The 18,610-nt window shown below is 45.5% G+C and overlaps 1 protein-coding gene across 1 annotated transcript in view; it reads left to right on the top strand.

Moving 5' to 3' along the window:
- GLRA3 (glycine receptor alpha 3) overlaps positions 1-18,610 on the top strand; it is a 1,169,276-nt gene that overhangs the window by 900,495 nt on the left and 250,171 nt on the right. The gene's annotated exons all lie outside the window — the stretch shown is intronic.

The raw sequence follows: 18,610 nt of genomic DNA, 5'->3' as shown, positions 1-18,610 counted from the left end.
CAGGTCTCCCGCGACTCAGCACCACCTGACACTGGTTACAGCTCACCAGGTTTGCACGTGCTTTTGGTACGTTCCCATAAACTGAAAACAACCGCCACACCCATGACTCCCGGCGAGTGTTTGTAGTGCGGAGCTCCTCTACCTCATTCTCTTCCTCCTCTTCTTCCTCGATCTCTACATCCTCACCCGTATATCTCTCTGCAGGCCCTTGGGGAGGTGGTGGTGGTGGCGGGTTTGGGGGTGGTGCAGAGGCTAATGAAGCAACAGCAGCCATGGATGCCATACCGATTACTTTCCTTTTGGTCACTAGAGCAGTAAAGGCAGTACACCTCAATCTGCTATAGCTAGAAGGACAATAAAGATGCGCTCGGCGGTGTGGCCATTTATAGGGGTGGAGGAGTGCGCCTCGTGACCTTCCTCATAATTGAAAAGCGTTCCGAAAATGTTACACAACATGTCCACAGCTAAGCTATTGTCTGGGATTTGTGAAATTATATTTTTAGACTGTACAATAATTTGCCTTGTGTCCATAAATTCCTTTTGTACTGTTGTGGAAGCACACAAACTGCACAAATTAGTCCACACGCTCAGCTTGGGTGCGGTCATATGATGACGTCCTGAACACATCCACGACAGAAATGGGTGTCCGCTGGACAGCAAATGCAGACTAACAAACTTGCGCATGCGCGCAAGTGTCCTAAGGACAGTGTTCGGTTTCTCAAACTAATTCAAAGTGCGACACAAGTGAGACAGACAGTTAAGGTCAGGCGCGATGTTCGCTGTGCTCATGGTTGTACTGCGCAGGTGCGTACATGATATGCTCACTGTACGGAAAGGTCCATTGTCCTTAGGACACCTCCATTTTGTTTGACTACGAACCTGCCGGCCACTGCGCCTGTTCTACGGATGCCACTATCTTGCCTGCAGACCATACATACAGGCATACTGTCATTAACACACTCCCATTTTGCTCATTCACTTCTATCCCAGACACCTGGTGTGTTCTACGAACATGTTTTCTCTCGTTTGTCAGCGGTACGGTGAGGTATAAGGTCCTTAGGACGCCCCTTTCTGCTTATGTATGCACAGCTTGCACAGATGGTGCCATCAAACATCAACTCCATCGCACTTGACATTACTAAGGGTAGGTGTACTGCCTTCACAACATCCACATTCCATTCCTTACGGATAGTTCGAACAGGCGCGCTGTTCGCGAACATTTTAAGTCTTTTTAAAAAAAAACTTTATTCCTCAACCTCTTTAACTACAACTAATATATAAAAAAAAACATTCCAAACACACACACCTTCCATTCGAAAGAAATACCGGGGGAAGCAGAAACTGAAAACAAATATAGGGGAATTAGGATTCAACATGGGCTGGTTATGAGGGGGAGATTTGGGAGGGGAAGAAGGGATGGATGTTTCGTCGAAACATCTATTTTCTTCTTGAAGGTTTGGGGATGGTTCACTAGGGAATGGAGAAGGGGGCAGATACAGGTGGGACAGTGGTAATGTACTTTCCCTCTCACAAAGTCCTCCACTCAAAGGGCCTCATTACGACCCTGGCGGAAAGTGACTGACCGGACCGCAACAGCGTAAATAGCGTTTCCGCCATTGCACGAAGGAGCAAAGTGCGGCTAATTACGACCCATCGGGCACGAGCATTACGCCATGGCGGAATCCGAAAGGCTGCGATGGCGGAAATGACCCCAAAACGGCCCTTACCGCCGCCGTACGCTGCACCAGGTGCAATACCGCCACCCATCTTAGCGGTCACCGTAATGAGCGGTCACCGTAACGAGCGGGCACCGCAAATTACGGGCACCGTAAATATACGGAAACGGAAGTAAAAGCATGTGGCCGGAACGGGAAACAGCACGCCGCACAACTATAAAATCCGAATCCCAACACAACCATTAAAAATCCGACCCTGACACACATCCCAACCCGTTAGCAACCCCAGTTAAAAAAATAAATATGGGAAAGGTAGCCAAGAAAGCGTGTGATCGCAAGCGGCAGGTACACTTCTCCCGAGAGGAACTGACCGTGCTCACCGAGACCCTCCAGGAAAATGCCGCCGTCGTCTTCTCCAGTCAAATGACCAGGACGGCCCTTGCCAACAAGAAGGCCATATGGGCCCTGGTGGCACAGCGCGTAAGTGCGGTGGGGACAACACCCCGCACGCCACAGCAATGTCGCAAGCGGTGGGACGACCTGCGGATCCGCGTACGCAGCATACTTTCTGCGAACAGGAACATCGCCACAGCTACCGGGGGGGGTTCAGAGTCGCCCATCAAGTTGACCCCCTGGGAGGATATCTGCGCCTCCACCATAGGAATGGAGAGCATAGAGGGAGTCGGAGGGATGGAGAAAGGAGTGCCGACATCCGGAGAATCAGGTAGGTTGGCCAAGAGAAACAATGCGAAATCCACAAAACACGAACATGTGCAGTACCATGTGACCCCATAGTGCAATACATACTTTGCCCTGACAGCGCCCTCTAAAATTCAGAATGAATAAACAAATCAATCAAGATGCCATAAACAACCCCTACATGTGCAGCATGCACCCCCTAACTGCAGGCAGCCAAATGAATGCATCCTCAATCCACACGAAAATGAGACCACCTCCAAGGCCCAGTCCCAAATCAGCCTCATGTACCACCCCAATGCATTTGATACGTTGCCATTCCAAATCCGACAGACCCATAACTAACGCTCGCCCCTCTTTACTCCACCACAGGGTCCGATACCAACGACGAGCTGCAGGACACCCCTACCAGCACGCCTGCAAAGAGGGCCAGGACCAACGTCCCAAGAGCCTCCACCTCAGGTGCAAGGATCAAGACACGGCAGCAGCAGGAATCAAGTGGCAGCACACTGGAGGGGACTGCAACAGGCACCCCAGCAGCCAGCAAGTCCACAACCCCAGCACCACAGGTCCCCCCAAAGAACGTATCTGATGGCACTGCCTCTGGTGGTAGCAGCACCATAGGTGACACAGCTGTCATGCCAGCATGCTCCGACACGGAAAACAGTGCTGGCGACGTAGGTACCATCCATGACCTTTCCCAATCCCCCTGCATGTTCCATCCCCTACACCATGACGAAACCACGCAGGGGCACCCTGAAGACGACGACTGGCCAACCCCCACAAGTCCTGTGCCAAGGCAACATGTGTTGAGCAGCCCCCCTGTCACACCACCGCAAATGTCCATGGCCCAGCAGAGGCAACAGTCCCTCGACCTGCTGATCGAGCAACAGCAGGAAGTGTCCACGCTACTCAAGGACCATGCAAATGAATGCGGGGGTTCCAGGGCAGCCATGGAAACATCCACCGAGACACTCAGGGCACAAATAGAGAAAAGTAGTGAGAGCCTCAGGGGAGAAATGGAGAGAAGCACCGAGAGCCTGAGAGCACAAATGGAGAAAAGCACCGAGAGCCTGAGAGCACAAATGGAGAAAAGCACCGAGAGCCTGAGGGGGGAACTGCATGCGACGTCCAAAGACGTTTGTGCTGAACTTGCTGCTGTGCGCCGTGTGCTCTCGGAGCTCTCACAAACCCTCAGAGACATGCATGGACGCGAGCAGGCAGAGACATCATCCGTGGCAAGTTCCGTCCAGGGCAGCCCCCAACGCAGATCTGGCAGGAACCTGCGCTCCACGGGCAGGGGTGCCCCTGATACCCGTAGAGGGGGCTTGCAATAGCGTCTAACCACGGACAGCATGCATATTTGGACACTGGTGTTGGGGGGGGAGGTAGTAGGGTGGAGGGGGTGTGTTGGGCTTCACTGGGTGGCGGGTCCATAGGGTGTATAAATCAAATCACATTAACAATACAGCACCTCATTATCATCCAATGACATGTGTGGACATTGATATTTGCGTACGAGGCCTTCATAGGCGTACAGTCCACAATGTGCCTGTACTACACACACACAGTGCCACAGGTCCCCTTTCCGTGTAATAGGCACCATGCGTGGTTGCTAGAAGCATGCATCTATGATGCTCTGTCGGATTGCACGTGCATCCTGTGCCTCATGGACTCCTTGAGGTGCCTCCACATCCCCACCCTCATCATCATCATCATCTTCAGGTGCATGCAGTACAGCGTCAGGGGGCATGGGCACATTCCTACGTATGCACATGTTGTGCAGCATGACACATGCCATGACCATCTTAGAAACCTTCTCATGGCTGTACATGAGTGCCCCGCCAGACCTGCTGAGGCTGCGGAAACGAGCCTTCAGTAGGCCGAATGCCTGTTCAATGACCACACGGGTACGTGAGTGGGCATGGTTGTAGTCCTCCTCATGCTCGTTCTGTGGGTTCCGGATTGGTGTAAGGAGCCATCTCTTCAGTGGATACCCGGCATCACCTGTATGAGACGAATAAAGGGTGTCAGTGGAATGATAGTGCTAAGTAGCCCCCCCCCCTCCTGCAAGGTCATTGACGCATCAAATGGGCCACGATGTCATGCATGGAATGAGACTCACCGAGTAGCCAGGATCTGTGCCCTGCGTGTCGCTCCATGTAGCGTGGTATTCTTGTGTTCCTCAGGACCATAGAATCATGGGTAGATCCTGGAAATCTGGCACAACAATGCGTAAAGATCTTGTTGGAGTCACACACCATTTGCACATTGATTGAATGAAATTGTTTCCGGTTGCGGTACTGGACCTCCATGGCATGTGGGACAACCAATTCAACATGGGTGCAGTCGATGGCACCAATGCAACCCGGGATGCCGCCAAGTGCATGGAATCCCACTTTTGCGTTGGTAATCTCCTGGTACGTGCGTGGTAGTGTGATGTGGTCGTCGGCGTGCTTCAGGAGGGCATCGTGCACTTGGAAGAGTGTCCGTGAGAACAGTGGCTGTGAAATGCCATGCAACTGTCCCACTGTGTGCTGGTAGGTGCCTGTGGCCAGGAAGTGGAGTGCAGACACCACCTTCAGTAGGGGTGGGATGGCGGTTGGGCTATCTATCATGCTCACGAGGTCAGCATGTGTCATGTCCACAATGGCGATTATGGTGTCCCGGTCCAAACGGTAGAGGGTGTGGATCTGCTCAGCAGTGAGGTTGAACGGATCGGCTCGGAGGCGTGGGATTGCGGGCCGCCTGCGTGGTGGTAGTGGCAGTGCTTGTGGGCCTTGCTGACCCTGCCTTGCCCTCCTCCTCCTCCTTCTCCTCCGTCTCCCCTGTGCGCCCGGTTGTTGTACCTGTTGTTGTTCGTCGTCTTCTTGTAGTTGTAGCACTTGCAGTGCTATCTGGTCCCCCAGGCCCAACATCGCTAGTCCTGCCGGTAGCATTTTGGAGTGGGAGTGGTTGTGGGAGGGGTTTGGGTCTGCTATATATGTGCTGTCGGCCTGTATGGCCTCCACCTGTGCTGATTGAATGAATCTGTGGCAGGTGCAATCCCTTCTGGCCGAGCACGTCCCGCACGTAAGGCTGCATTTGGCCGCATGGCATCTTGGGATTGGAATCATGTATCAAATCCCGATGGCAGTGTGATGTACTTTGACTGATTTTCATGCTATGCTCCCATTGTTACACATGCTATGATTGCAGCCGCTTACATACCTGTGAAGAGTCAGTGGTATGTAGGGCTCGATCGATGGCCGACCCTCATGCAGCACAGTAACGTACTTCACCGACGGGCGTGGCGTCCCATTTGTGATTGCAGCCAGTTAGCATTATGACACACAGCCGCACTACATTGATGTAATTGTGAATGCAAGCGTTCACAGAAGCCTTTTCGACGTAATGTTGCAAGTGAGGAATTCGAAGGCCAGCATTTTTGGTTTTGAAGTAGCGGCGAGGATACGCCCACAGGTCTGGCTGGAAATGTAACGTTCTATTGTAGAATGTCCTTGGGACATGGCCCATAACGAGCAAGCAATGAATGATATGAATTGAATGGGATGCGCAATAGCGTAGTGGACGATAAGGCAGGACGTTCCCAAATCCATCTTGCTTCACAACACTACAGATCCGGCCAGGAGCACAGTGGTTTTTGCAGACTGCATTACGCACAGACGCGATGGAAGTTTCACATATTATGTGAGTGAATATTCATGCGTTTTCATTGCGGGATGAGGGAATGATGAATGGATGCATGGACAGATGATTCCGTTTAGGGTCTGCCATGTACATGGGTTTTTTGAATCACTCCCCTTCCCCTGCGCTATGTGATGCAAGGCTGCCATAGTGGGACTTACGTCTATCTGCCCTTGTCGGATCCTCCCTGTCTCGACGCGCCTTCATACACTTGTGTCTAGGCACGTTACTAATCCCATGTCATGGGTTCTATCTTGACGGACGCATGCACAGTAACCGACGTTGCCAATGGTGTATTTACCTCGATTGATTTCGTTATGAATCGATACTGATTTAGGGGTCTGTATATTCCTTTGGAGTGGGCTAGCATGCATATGGGTGTGGATTTGGTGTGTTGAATGAAGATTGTAATGCATCATGAGTCCCGTAATGCAATCGGTTAATTTGTGTTTCATTTGGGTGACAGGTATCTCCTGCCCTATTGCAGATGCCATCTCTACGCCACTCCTCCAGATGGGTTTTACTCTCGACACCTGCAGCTTCGGGTGAATCAGTGGAGCACCATTTCGATCTTATGGGACGATCGCCAATGGGCCACATGCCCTTACGCTGTACTGGTGGCTAGGTGCAACATTTCGGCCTTTCAGCTCGACTAGTGCCTGCCTCATGGGACGGACCTGCGGTTCTTGCCGCTTCCATGTTGCCTTTTGGAACGTTGATGTAGGCCCTGTGTGCCATGATGGTACAGGGCGTCACACAAGTGGAAGCTGGTCAATTATTGCAGATGCAGCCCTCGGTGATGATGGATGTTTTGGTGTTATTTTGCAAATTGCTGTGGGGCCTTTGTCATTTGGATGTGCATTTAAATTGTATTCCGATATTTGTCGTGTTGCGTTATTCTTTGCAGGTGATGTGGCGATTTTCGATTTGTGGCGGTATGTATTGCGAGATGATCTGCATTGTGTTCCGCCTTCTGAGTTGAGTTGTGTGGTACAGTACTGGCCGCGTTTGCCTACGTAGCACAGTATGGTCACGGATAGGGGCTGCCATTGTGACTGTTTACATGATGTGCTGTTCAGGGGCGGGGGATTGGCTTTTGGCCGACTGGTGCCTGTCAGCCAGGTCGATTGGTGGAATGATGGGATGTTCAGAATGTGGCTGGTCACAGGTGACTGTGTTTGCGTGCGTTTGTTGGAGGGGGACTGGGGTCATGTCCATTGGAATAGCTTCTGTATTCATGCCATCTGTGCCCTGCAGCTCCCATCGGCCCCTCTTGGGATGAGCCTGGCTGCTCAGTCACTCTGCCAACTTGTGTGGTACATGCTTCTGCTGATGGTTGGTTTGTTTACTGGCAAGAGTACAGGGCTGGTGCAATCCCCCTCAGGATGCTGTTTTGGATGTTGCCTTGCGCTGGTGGCAAGCGATGGGGGACTACTGTTGTTTTGTGTCATGTGTTCTTGATTTTCATTTTGATGTATTGTACCTTCACATGCCTGTGCTGCATCAGTACGGCTATGGTGACATGCCGTACATGGATGCCCACTCACGGGGCGCTTTGAGCCCCTGCATGCATTTCTACGTTGGCATGCATGGGTGAATTGTAGATTTCACTGGTTGCATAGTGTGAGTACATTGCGCCTGCCAGGAGTTGTGCAATGTGGCCAGGGAGTGGAGTACAGGCACTCAGTGGGCCATTTACGGTTGGTTCACGATGCCGTATTTCTCGCCATGGCGGAATGGTACTTTACGACGTGCTTGATGGCGTTCAGTACATGTCCGCTAGGGTCAGAATTCGCGTACCGTTGCGCCATGGCGGTGATTCCGGTTTTGCAAGGCGCGCGTGCGCGTACTTGGTGCAGTTAGCGTTGCCGTTCACTGCGGTGTCGCTAATGGCATCGTACTTTACGGTGACGGGTCATAATCGCAACGAGCGGTGTTCGATGGCGGTATTGCATTTCCGCCATCATTTTTCCATTTCCGCCAGGGTCGTAATGAGGCCCAAACTCCCTTAAACTTTTAAAATTCTCATTCAACGTGTCCATTTTCAGCTCAATCCTTTTCATCCTGTCTTCTTCTGTCTTGTTTGTTAGCCTTTCTTCTTTTCTTTCCTGGTCTGTAAAAAATAAATATATATCTATTAAATGCCCATGAAATACTGCCCATTACTTTGCATACACGGAGTGCTGTGTACCATAGCTATCGCTCTCTTCCGACATTTCCCCATGCGGAAAGTACTGTTCCAACCACTCCAAAGTACTCGTCATTTCTGTGTCAAAACAACAGAAAGGCATTATTATTTCTGCACCACATACCAAAAAAAATACACACACATACAAAAAAATGACCTTCACTTACTATTTTGATGTTATTTCCCTTCGTCTTACTGCGTCCGTCCACTGTCGGTCCAGGCTGCAGAGTTTCTATGAAGTAATTACGATGGAGGCATCCTTTTTTTTATGGTACCATCCATTTCATTCTACCTGGCTATTAAATGCATCTTTTTCATTTCACATGTTCAGGTTTCCTTATTTATTTATTTATACTTATAATGTCTTCCTGTCCTTTTTCTAAGTTCAACATTTTTTGTGTAAGAAAATAGTACATTTTCAGATACCCACTGCCTGTTTGGGTACTGTTGACCTCGTCCGCCCCCGTCCGCAAACAGGCGCTCAGTCCATCCCTTTCTAATATCAATAGGGAGGGGGTTCTGTATGTTCTATGATACATGTACATCAAGTACATGAATTATACTACATTTCTGCCAAAATCACATGACAACAGTGTATATTCAGCACGCCAACTTCATTAACACAATCTTCCCCTTCCAAAAACCTGTAAAATTCACTAAAAAAAAAACTTTGTTAAGGGGACGTTATGGTTAAATTGCCCTACCAAAAACATTTAAAATTCACTACAAAAAAAACTTTGTTAAGGGGTCTTTATGGTTAAGTTGCCCTACCAAAAACCTGTGCACTTCACTACAAAAAACTTTTCAACCTCCCATTTATGCTTCAAAGTAAAACCAAAAAACCCCTGAAATTTGCCAGTTATGGTAGAGTAAGCCACCATACCTGCCATCACCACTATGCACTGCTAACACTAACACCCAGAACATGAAAGATGGCATCTCAAATGTCATTGATGACATCACTGATGACATCACATGTTTAGCCCCTTTGTTTACGTTCACTGCCATATACATATAGGTACATTCAGTAAAAAAACTTTGTTAAAGGGATGTTACACATCACAGTGAAACCAAAAAACACTGCACATACCCTAATTATGGTAAGCTAAGCAACCATAACTCACACCACCTACGTGCATTGCTAACACTAACACCCAGGACATCAAAGATGACATCACACATGTCATTGATGACATCACTGATGACATCACATATGCATTTAATTTTCACGCCGCACCACCCCTACATTGATATATGCTTCCATTACAGATTTTTGCATACTGTGAAACATAAATATCTACGTATGCTTCCCATACTGCATAATTGTACTATTACTCACAAAACACAGAGACCACAATGCGTACCAATAGAGGCATATACAGGGACCGTAACGTAAGCACAACAACCTCCTATGTTACCAGAAACTGTTCATAACCGTCCTTAATACCTTCATGCACAGAAAAAATTGCTGTGTTTCAGGATTCCTTTTTATCCTATGTATATGTAAGATATGATGTCATTGTACCCTAATTAAAGTATTTTAAGAACATCTGAGAAGGGTTACAACTACAAATATAGCACCTTTTACCTTTTTACTTCCTGACTAATAGTGCCGAAAGGCACCTTGCTTAGATATGTCAGTGAATAAAAAATGAGGCAGCTAGACATATAATGTCATTAGTCATGTCATCGATGACATTTGTGATGTCATCTTTGATGTCCTGGGTGTTAGTGTTAGCAATGCACATAGATGGTGTGAGCTTTGGTTGCTTAGTTTACCATAATTAGGGAATGTGCAGTGTTTTTTGGTTTCACTGTGATGTGTAACATCCCTTTAAAAAAGTTTTTTTTACTGAATGTACATATATGTATAGGCAGTTAAGGTAAACAAAGGGGCTAAACATGTGATGTCAACAGTGATGTCATCAATGGCATTTGAGAAGCCATCTTTCATGTTCTGGGTGTTAGTGTTAGCAGTGCATAGTGGTGATGGCAGGTATGGTGGCTTACTCTACCATAACTGGCGAATTTCAGGGGTTTTTCGGTTTTACTTTGAAGCATAATGGGGAGGTTGAAAAGATTTTGTAGTGAAGTGAACAGGTTATACATATATATATTTATATATTCAGTGAACAAAAACTTTGTTAAAGAAATGTTATGGTTAAGTTGCGCTACTAAAAACCTATCAAATTCAGTGAAAAGACGTTACTGGGACGTTATGGTTACAAGTAAAATCGAAAAACTCCAGAAATGTGTGTCGCACATTTAATTAGTTTGGGGAGCTCAACCCTGTCCATAGGACACCTATGTACATGCGCACAATGTACACTGCGCAATAGTTGTCCTGTGAACAGCCGTCCCATTCGAGAACGTTTGACAAAATGGGCCCAATTCACAGAACGTTTTCCAATGGGGTTTTGCCATTATAAAACGCTTCAGTGAATTAGGCCCATTCAGTCTTTGCGCATACATTCATTGTTGGGTCTATGATCTTTCTGAAAACCTTTGTCCACATTCGTCAAACTGCAACAAAGTTATAAGCCATCTAAAAATGTTAACACCCACCCTCTAATTTTGCCCCCTCTTGACAAAACCACACCACTTTGTAGGAACATTCATATGGCAGTCTAAAATCGTTTTGCAAACTTTTGTGCAGATTTGTCAAATGGCACCACATTTATAAGCCTTTCAAATATTTTTGAACCCCAGCCTCTAATTGTTTGCCCTCTTCACAAAACAGCACCACACTTGCTTGAACCATTCAGAGTGAGGTCTAGAATACAATTCAAGAATTTCATGCAGTTTCATCGAGTGGAGCCAAAAAACAGCTTTTCACCAACCCTGCATTTCATAAATAGCCATATATGTCCCCAACATCTGACATCACAGGACTTCCCCGGGCATTCATACAGTTTTCAGACATTGGAGTTCAAACGCCACCCGTTTTTTGGGCCTTTTAAGGCCATATGCCATACTATCCTCAACACCCGTCACCTCTCCAGAGATAGTTTCATTAGTTTGACAAGTACAATGTATAGTTTTTTCATATGTTTTTACTGCGATGTTCGCGGACAACGGGCACTGTCCACAAATCAACATTGCAGCCATTTCCCAAAAATATGATGCACTTCACGCTTTTCACCATCCAGTCAGCGGGCGCGTCCAATGTCTGCAGACATCACACCACCTACTGGACCAATCGGAGGCCCGTTCTCGGAGTCAACAGTGAAGTGGGTCCACAGACCAAACTGAGATATCACTGATTTCTTTTTGCCTGTTTTTTGGCCATTTTAAAAATAACTATTAGACCAATTTACACCAAATTTACAGTCACCTACTGTCTTTGTGTAGTCACCTACTGTCTTTGTGTAACTGTAGTATATGTAGATAGATTCCTTTAGTCACCTACTGTCTTTGTGTAAATTTGTAATATTATGCCTGTACATATGTATATCTGTAACCTGTACAAATTGCGCCCTGATGCCTCCGGGCCTGTTGGTCTGCGCGTTACAAATAAAATAAATACAAATACAAATACAAAAGCACGCTTTCTGGACCTGCCGCAAATTTGATGACAAACTGTGCATCGGTTTTGGCTGTAGTTGTGAGCAAAATATTTTTTCCATTGCGTCTATGGGAAAAACCACACATTTTGGGACCCCCTATAACTTTGCTCCCCTGCTCAAAACCTCAACAAACTTTGCAGCATTAATGTGACATGCCATATTCTTTTTTTGCAACGTTTTGTTAGGATTTGTCCAGGGCAGCAAAGTTATAAGCCGCGCAATAAGTGCTCTTCATATGGATTGAGAAACCTAACCATAATTACGGAGCCGCTACCGCAGTCCTTGTAATAAATATTTTCAAGGAAATAACTTTAGTTAAGGTGAGAATTTAACACAACAAAACACCTGAAATTCAGCTAAAGCCACCTTAACTTCGCACCCCCTGTTGCGCAGTCTATGATCACTAATTACATTACAACAGTAACTGCCATTAATCATGGTCTTCAGCCATGGTCATTGTGCATGGCCAGATATATTTTAACACATGAATGAGTACTAGTCATGACCTTCAGTTATGAACAGTGGTCACAACCTTCACCCATGTGCACTGAATATTTGTATACATTAACAGGCTACCAACCATAGATTTTGGCCTTTACCAGTGGATACAGTTTTCAACTGTGTCCACTGTATATTATATACGCTGATCAGGCACTAGCTATGGGCTTTACCAATATACTGGCCAGCAACCACAACCTTTGGCTGTGCCAACTATATATTCTAACATAAAAAATGGGCTTCACGAACCACGGCCTTTGAGCATGAGCAGTTTGTATATCTTTTGGCCATGTCCACTAAATATTTTAAAATAATAAAATGCATAAGCGATGGCCTTTGTCCGTGCTAACTGTGTTTTATACAGCACTAACCGGCATCTAGCTATGCCTTTGGCCATGCCCACTGTATATTATATACACTACAAAACAAAAACAAAAAGGTGATGGCTGGAAGGTTTACAATGAATCTTAATCTCTTGCATTGCCCTGGGCCAACCTCCAGAGTTCATTCTTCATCTGCCAAGCCATTACAGAAGGGGAAAGACCATGTACAAATCAGGCTTTGTCCCACCCCAAAAGGGGCAGTCCAGCTCGAACTGATAGGTCACTGTGGATAGCGCAGTGAACGGACTGCTTGGGAAACACATTTAGAGTTATTTGGTGGGTGAAAGAGAGTTTGGAAAGGCTATGGGAGTGGAATAAAGATGATATGGAGCTTTTTCTATAGGTGGAAAAGGGGTTTGCAGATGATGCTGAGTCTGCAGTCAATTTCGGTGTCCGCGGACATAGTTTGCTTCAAAGGGGGGTCAGGGTGAGTTTTATTAGTTGACGGTGTATGGTACGTGCTTGCTATATAGTCAATTATATTGTGGTGTTTGAGGCCAGTGGCCAGATTCTGCGGGGCATGGCCACATGCCCCCCAGAATCTGCCCACTAGCCAGGACCCCACAGTAGTAACATATCCATACTGGATTTTAAAAAACCTGATTACAATTATGTGAGTGTAAGTGTGATAGTATGTTTGTTTGAAGTATGTTGTGATTAAGGGAATGCTTAAAATAGTTAGATACCTGTTGGCGTATTCTAACTACATTATAGTTTAGAAGATGTTTTGTTACGTAAGAATTGTGATGTCGTATCTAAAGTGTTTTTTTTTAGTAGTTACATACCATTTGGCATATTTTAACTATATTGGCCCTCATTACAAGTCAGGCGGTGGACCATGGTGCTATTAGCACGATGGTCCATGCCGGATTCCGCCATGGTGGATGGCGGAATTACCGCCCCATTCCAAGGTGAGTGGGGCGGTAATACCCTATTCACCATTTGCCCTTCCCCATTCCCATTTTTGCCCCATAGGGCATAATGGGGATGGGGAAGGCGCTAATTACGGCACCGTAAATTACGGTGCCGTATTTAGCACCAAGGTCGCTTAGCGCCTTGGACTTTAACGCCTGCAAAAAGCAGGCGTTAAAGTGTGAATCAGGCGTTAAGGGTTTAATGGCGCCAACGCTCTTTACGGCGCCGTTAACCCCTTAACGCCTGACTTGTAATGAGGGCCATTGACTTTTAAAAGTACTATTTTAATATTATGGATGTAGCTAGACACCTGTTGGCATACTCCAACTGTTTTATATTGGTACAGTTTAGTGACTAAATTTGGGTTGAAGAAATAGTAAGTAGCCATTTGTTAGATTTGCTGGTAATCAAAGTTTTGTAGTAACGGAGCTGTCGTTTCATTCAAACCAACCACTTCTTTTTTGACATATGCAATATAGTATCCTGAAGTAGTTGTGGCACCATTGAGGTATACCTACTGTTGTGAAGGTTTTCTTTCCAAGAGATACTTAGCCGTGTGTGAAGCCTCTACGTTAACAGTTATTTTTGGTGCTATCTGCATTGTACCTTAGAAGCATTAGTATGACATATTGGCTATGTGAGTTACTTTGCATGGTGGAACGATTGTCTGAATTGCAAAAAGGGCATAATATGCCATAATTTGCATTCTGCAGAAGTTGGTGAAATGCAATGGATTCAAAAATTTGGTATGGACACATACACAAATCGTTAATTAGGGATGTGCTCTTGTGAAACATGGTTGCAGAGAGTGCATGTATGTTTCCACATGTATGAAATCTGTAAGATTTCATTAATATGGATGTTTTTGATGTGCAGTACTTGAAGTAAGTACATTAGGAATTCTTGTGGATCTTCCTTTGTGTTCATGGTAAATTTTACCATTCCTGCACAGTAGTCCAATTCTTTCCTTCTAACTGAGACACTGTCCGAGCCGTTTAAGTAAATGTTTTGAACAATTGGTGACAATTGAAAAAGAAGATTGATTGGTACATTAGCATAACAATGTACTCCAGTTGCCTTGCTGAAAATAAATGGACCAGAGAGTTCTGTTTGTGGATCGTTTGATGGGCCTACTGATTTTTCTGGAGAACAGATACATGTATCATTGTTTTCTGATGGTTGTGCAGTTGACTTTGTACTAGACTAAAAAAAAACAAAGGTTATTTTCAGAGCCACCACTTAAGAATAAATAACTGAATTGAGTTTCAATTCTCCCCCACCTCTTTGAATGTCTGCGATGTCCCCGGACACCGTGGCAGTCCGCGGATGGCACGTGCCACATCCGGGTCTTTCAAGGATGGCTGGCATGGAAAGGGGACTGTAGGAATTAGCCATTGAGGTGTTCTGTTTGTGGTTTACAGGAAGAGAGGGTTGTAGGTGTTTTATTGTTGTGTGTAGGGAAGTTGGATGTGGCTATTGCTAAGTAAACTGACTGTGTGGATGTTGGGATAGTCTTCGATGAATAATTTGAAAAGGTAGACTGAGTTGTGTATCTCTGGTAATATTAATTTTGGAGGGAGTGGAGGTTTGGTGGTATACAGTGTCTGGGCTAAACTGTGTGAGTTTAATATCTTTTTTTAAGACTATGGGCCTCATTACACGGTAGGCGGTAAGGGTTTACCGGTACCGGTATTTTACCGGTACCGGTAAACCCTTACCGCCTTACTACGAGGTCCCTTTGCGGGTTGGTACATTAACGCCTGCAATTTGCGGTACCGTAATTAGCGCCTTCCCCATTCCCATTATGCCCTATGGGGCAAAAATGGGAATGGGGAAGGGCAATGGAGGAAGGAGGAATTATTGCCTTCCCAACCTTGGAATAGGGCGGTAATTCCCCTTTCCTCCAAGACTGTACCAGTAAATTACCGGCATGAACCATGGCGCTAATAGTGCCATGGTTTACCGCCTACCGTGTAATGAGGCCCTATGTCTCACTTTCAATGCCCAGATATTATTGTTGTTCATTGTGGAGTAAATAGTTTGGGCTATGTTACTCCACTATATTTTCAGGTTACATAAATATACATATTCTGAGGGTTAATGGAAGTATTTCCATGTGGAAAATACGTTTTCCAGAAATATTTCCAAGAAGAAGGTAGGCACCTTGTAAATAAGTACCATTGGATACCTAATAAAGAAAGACTTGAAGTTTTGTAATCTTTTGTTTATCGTGTTTTTTCCATAGGTACAAGACCTTCCATTATTAGAACTTATAGAAGACTGAAAGCAAAGATGGCAACACTAACTGTGAAAGCAAGGAAGGTCCATGTAAAATAAGGATGCGTTTCTGTCTTGCCAGTAATCAAATTTTACAAGCAGCAAGTTGTCCCATAGATCTCTTATGGTTTGGAGTTTACAGATCTTAAAATGCTGTCAATATGGACTACACTTGAATGTGTCTCCTGGAGATGTGTCCTAAGGCTCCCGAATAGCGTACCTACATGTGTTATGCAATGTGAATGGGTATTATATTTGGAGAGGACTGGAAACTAGAAACTGCTGTGTTTATATCAAAAGTTTTGTTTCCCCCTTCTGACTCTCTATTTGAGTATTTAGCTGAAGTCTGCAAGTGGAAGAGATGTTTAGAATTGGAAAGTATCTTTCTTTTTTGCTCTGCCCTCTCATTGGAACTATAAGTACCTCTGGAGGAAATTTAGGTATATGAAGCGGAAACAAAAATATATTACTACACGACTGGTGCAAAACAAGAGATTACATTACTAGATACCCTCTTTTTAGCTACATATATCTCTCAGAAAAACCTTTAGACTCCTTTCCACTTTACCTTGAACATTTTCCAAATGTATACTGTAGGTATCAATATGTTTTACTTTGCCCCCTACCTTTGAGACTTGAGGACCAAGGAAACTCCTTCACCATGCAGAAAGATTGTGTAGACTCTGAAAAAGTGACTGTCTGGAATCGCTCAATCAATTATTCATCGAAAATGTTTACTTCTTTTGTAGATAATGATGCTTTTTTAAAGACTAAAATGTTGTTTGTTTTTGCTGTAATCCGTTTTATAAAAGTGATTAATTATTTTATATTTCAAATGTTGTCTACAAATTATTATATATTTTTGTGAAGTTGTGTTCAGTTTGCTAAAAATCCAAACATAAATAAATTTAAGAAATAAAATGGTATTTTTCAGCTACCTTGGGTTCACCAAATGTTTTGGACTCAAAGCCCATCAGCCCTTAAAAGCCCAGTCAATGGTGAGGGTTAATGGGAGAAGAAATTTGGGGAGCCACAGGTTACAGACCCCTGGAATACGACCTCATAGCCCTCATTCTGAGTTTGGTGGTATCCCATCGTAATTGCAGTGGAATGCCACCAAAACGGAATTAGCATTCATGCTGCCCAATATCCCTGTATTACCGGGATATTACGGGCGGCGGGAATGCTGGTAACTCCCTATTCCATGGGTTTGCAGCAATTACCAGCACCGGTAATGGAGGCAGATCTGTGGCCGCTACCGGCAAACTTGTGTTTGTTTCTCCGGTCCATTAAAAATACCAGTGCTGGAATTACCCGCATTTTTTCCCCAGAACAGGGAAACTAATGGGCCCTCTTATGTCTCAAATCTGTTACATTGGGCCATGTGATGTTTTGTGTCCCCCTGCAGCTCTTACAGGATTGATCCATGAGCTCCTCTCTAGCTAACTAATTCAGAGCCTTTAATGTATGAGTGTTTATGAATAGCAGAGATTGTCTGTTGTGGAGGATATGGAAGTATGCCTTGATCTGCCCTGTTTGTATTTTGTATTTTTGTATTTTTATTTGGTTTATACAGCGCTTTAATCTAAAGCGCTTTTCAATATAACAACGGGATACAAGAATAATGAAAGAAGCATAATAACAATCATGAAACAAACCAGCGAGACAATATACAGAACAATTTACCTCGGTTGGGGAAGGTGAGGGAAGGGATAAGGGAAGGATGAGGAGGAGGGGCAAGGGAAATTGGTAGGAGGGAGAGTAGAGAAGTAGGTGAGTAGGGAGGTAGGAAGGGAGATCATGGGGGAATGGAGAAGAAGAGATTTCAGGGTGGTGCAGAAGGAGGAGTATGTGGGAATGGAGACAGAGAAAGGTAAAGGTAAAGGGGGGCCAAGAGCTGAAAGGAACGGAATCGTGATAAGGTACATGGGGATGTGGGAACAGTAAGTAAGGAGAGTTCAGCAGAGCGGAGAGGTCGGGAGGGAGTATAGAATGAGAGGAGGGAAGAGAGATCGGGGGCAAGGTCGTAGAGACATTTGAATACAAGACAGAGGAATTGGAATTTAAGTTGTTAGTGAAAGGGAAGCCAGCCAAGGTAAGAGAGCAAAGAGGAAATGGAATTGCAGGGAGCAAGAAGACAAAGTGTACGGATAGAGGAGTGGTAGATGGATTTGAGGGGGGCAAGATGAGAGGCAGGGAGACCTAAAAGAAGGGAAGAGCAGTAGAACATACGAGAGAAGATGAGGGAGGAGATTAAGAGTTTAGAGGCATGGAAGGTGAGGGAGGAGCGGATCTTGTGAATATTGAAGAGATGGTAGCGACAGGCACGAGAGGTGAGAGAAATATGTTGGGAAAAGGAGAGGGATGAGTCAAAGTGGAGACCTAGATTACAAACGTGAGCAGAGATGGGGAGATTGGAAGGGGGAAGTGGATGAGGGGGCAGGAGCGAGGGAAGAGTGTTGGAAGGAAAGAAAAGGACTTCTGTTTTGTCGGTGTTGAGGGAGAGAAAGTGGCATGACATCCAGTTTTTGATAGGAAGATAAATTGAGATGTAGATCAGTAGTGAAAGAAGAGAAGGAGAGGAAAAGCTGGGTGTCGTCTACGTAGAAATGGTGAGAGATACCGAATGAGGCGATAACGGGAGCAAGAAGAGAGTTGTAAAGTGAGAAAAGAAAAGGGCCAAGTACAGAGCCAGAGCCTTGGGGGTCCCCGTAGACCAAGGGG

This window comes from Ambystoma mexicanum, chromosome 6q (assembly GCF_040938575.1).
Source record: "Ambystoma mexicanum isolate Mex_15411 chromosome 6q, UKY_AmexF1_1, whole genome shotgun sequence".
NCBI lineage: Eukaryota > Metazoa > Chordata > Amphibia > Caudata > Ambystomatidae > Ambystoma > Ambystoma mexicanum.
The sequence above is the reverse complement of the archived record's forward strand: the minus strand, read 5'-3'. Positions and strand labels throughout refer to the sequence as shown.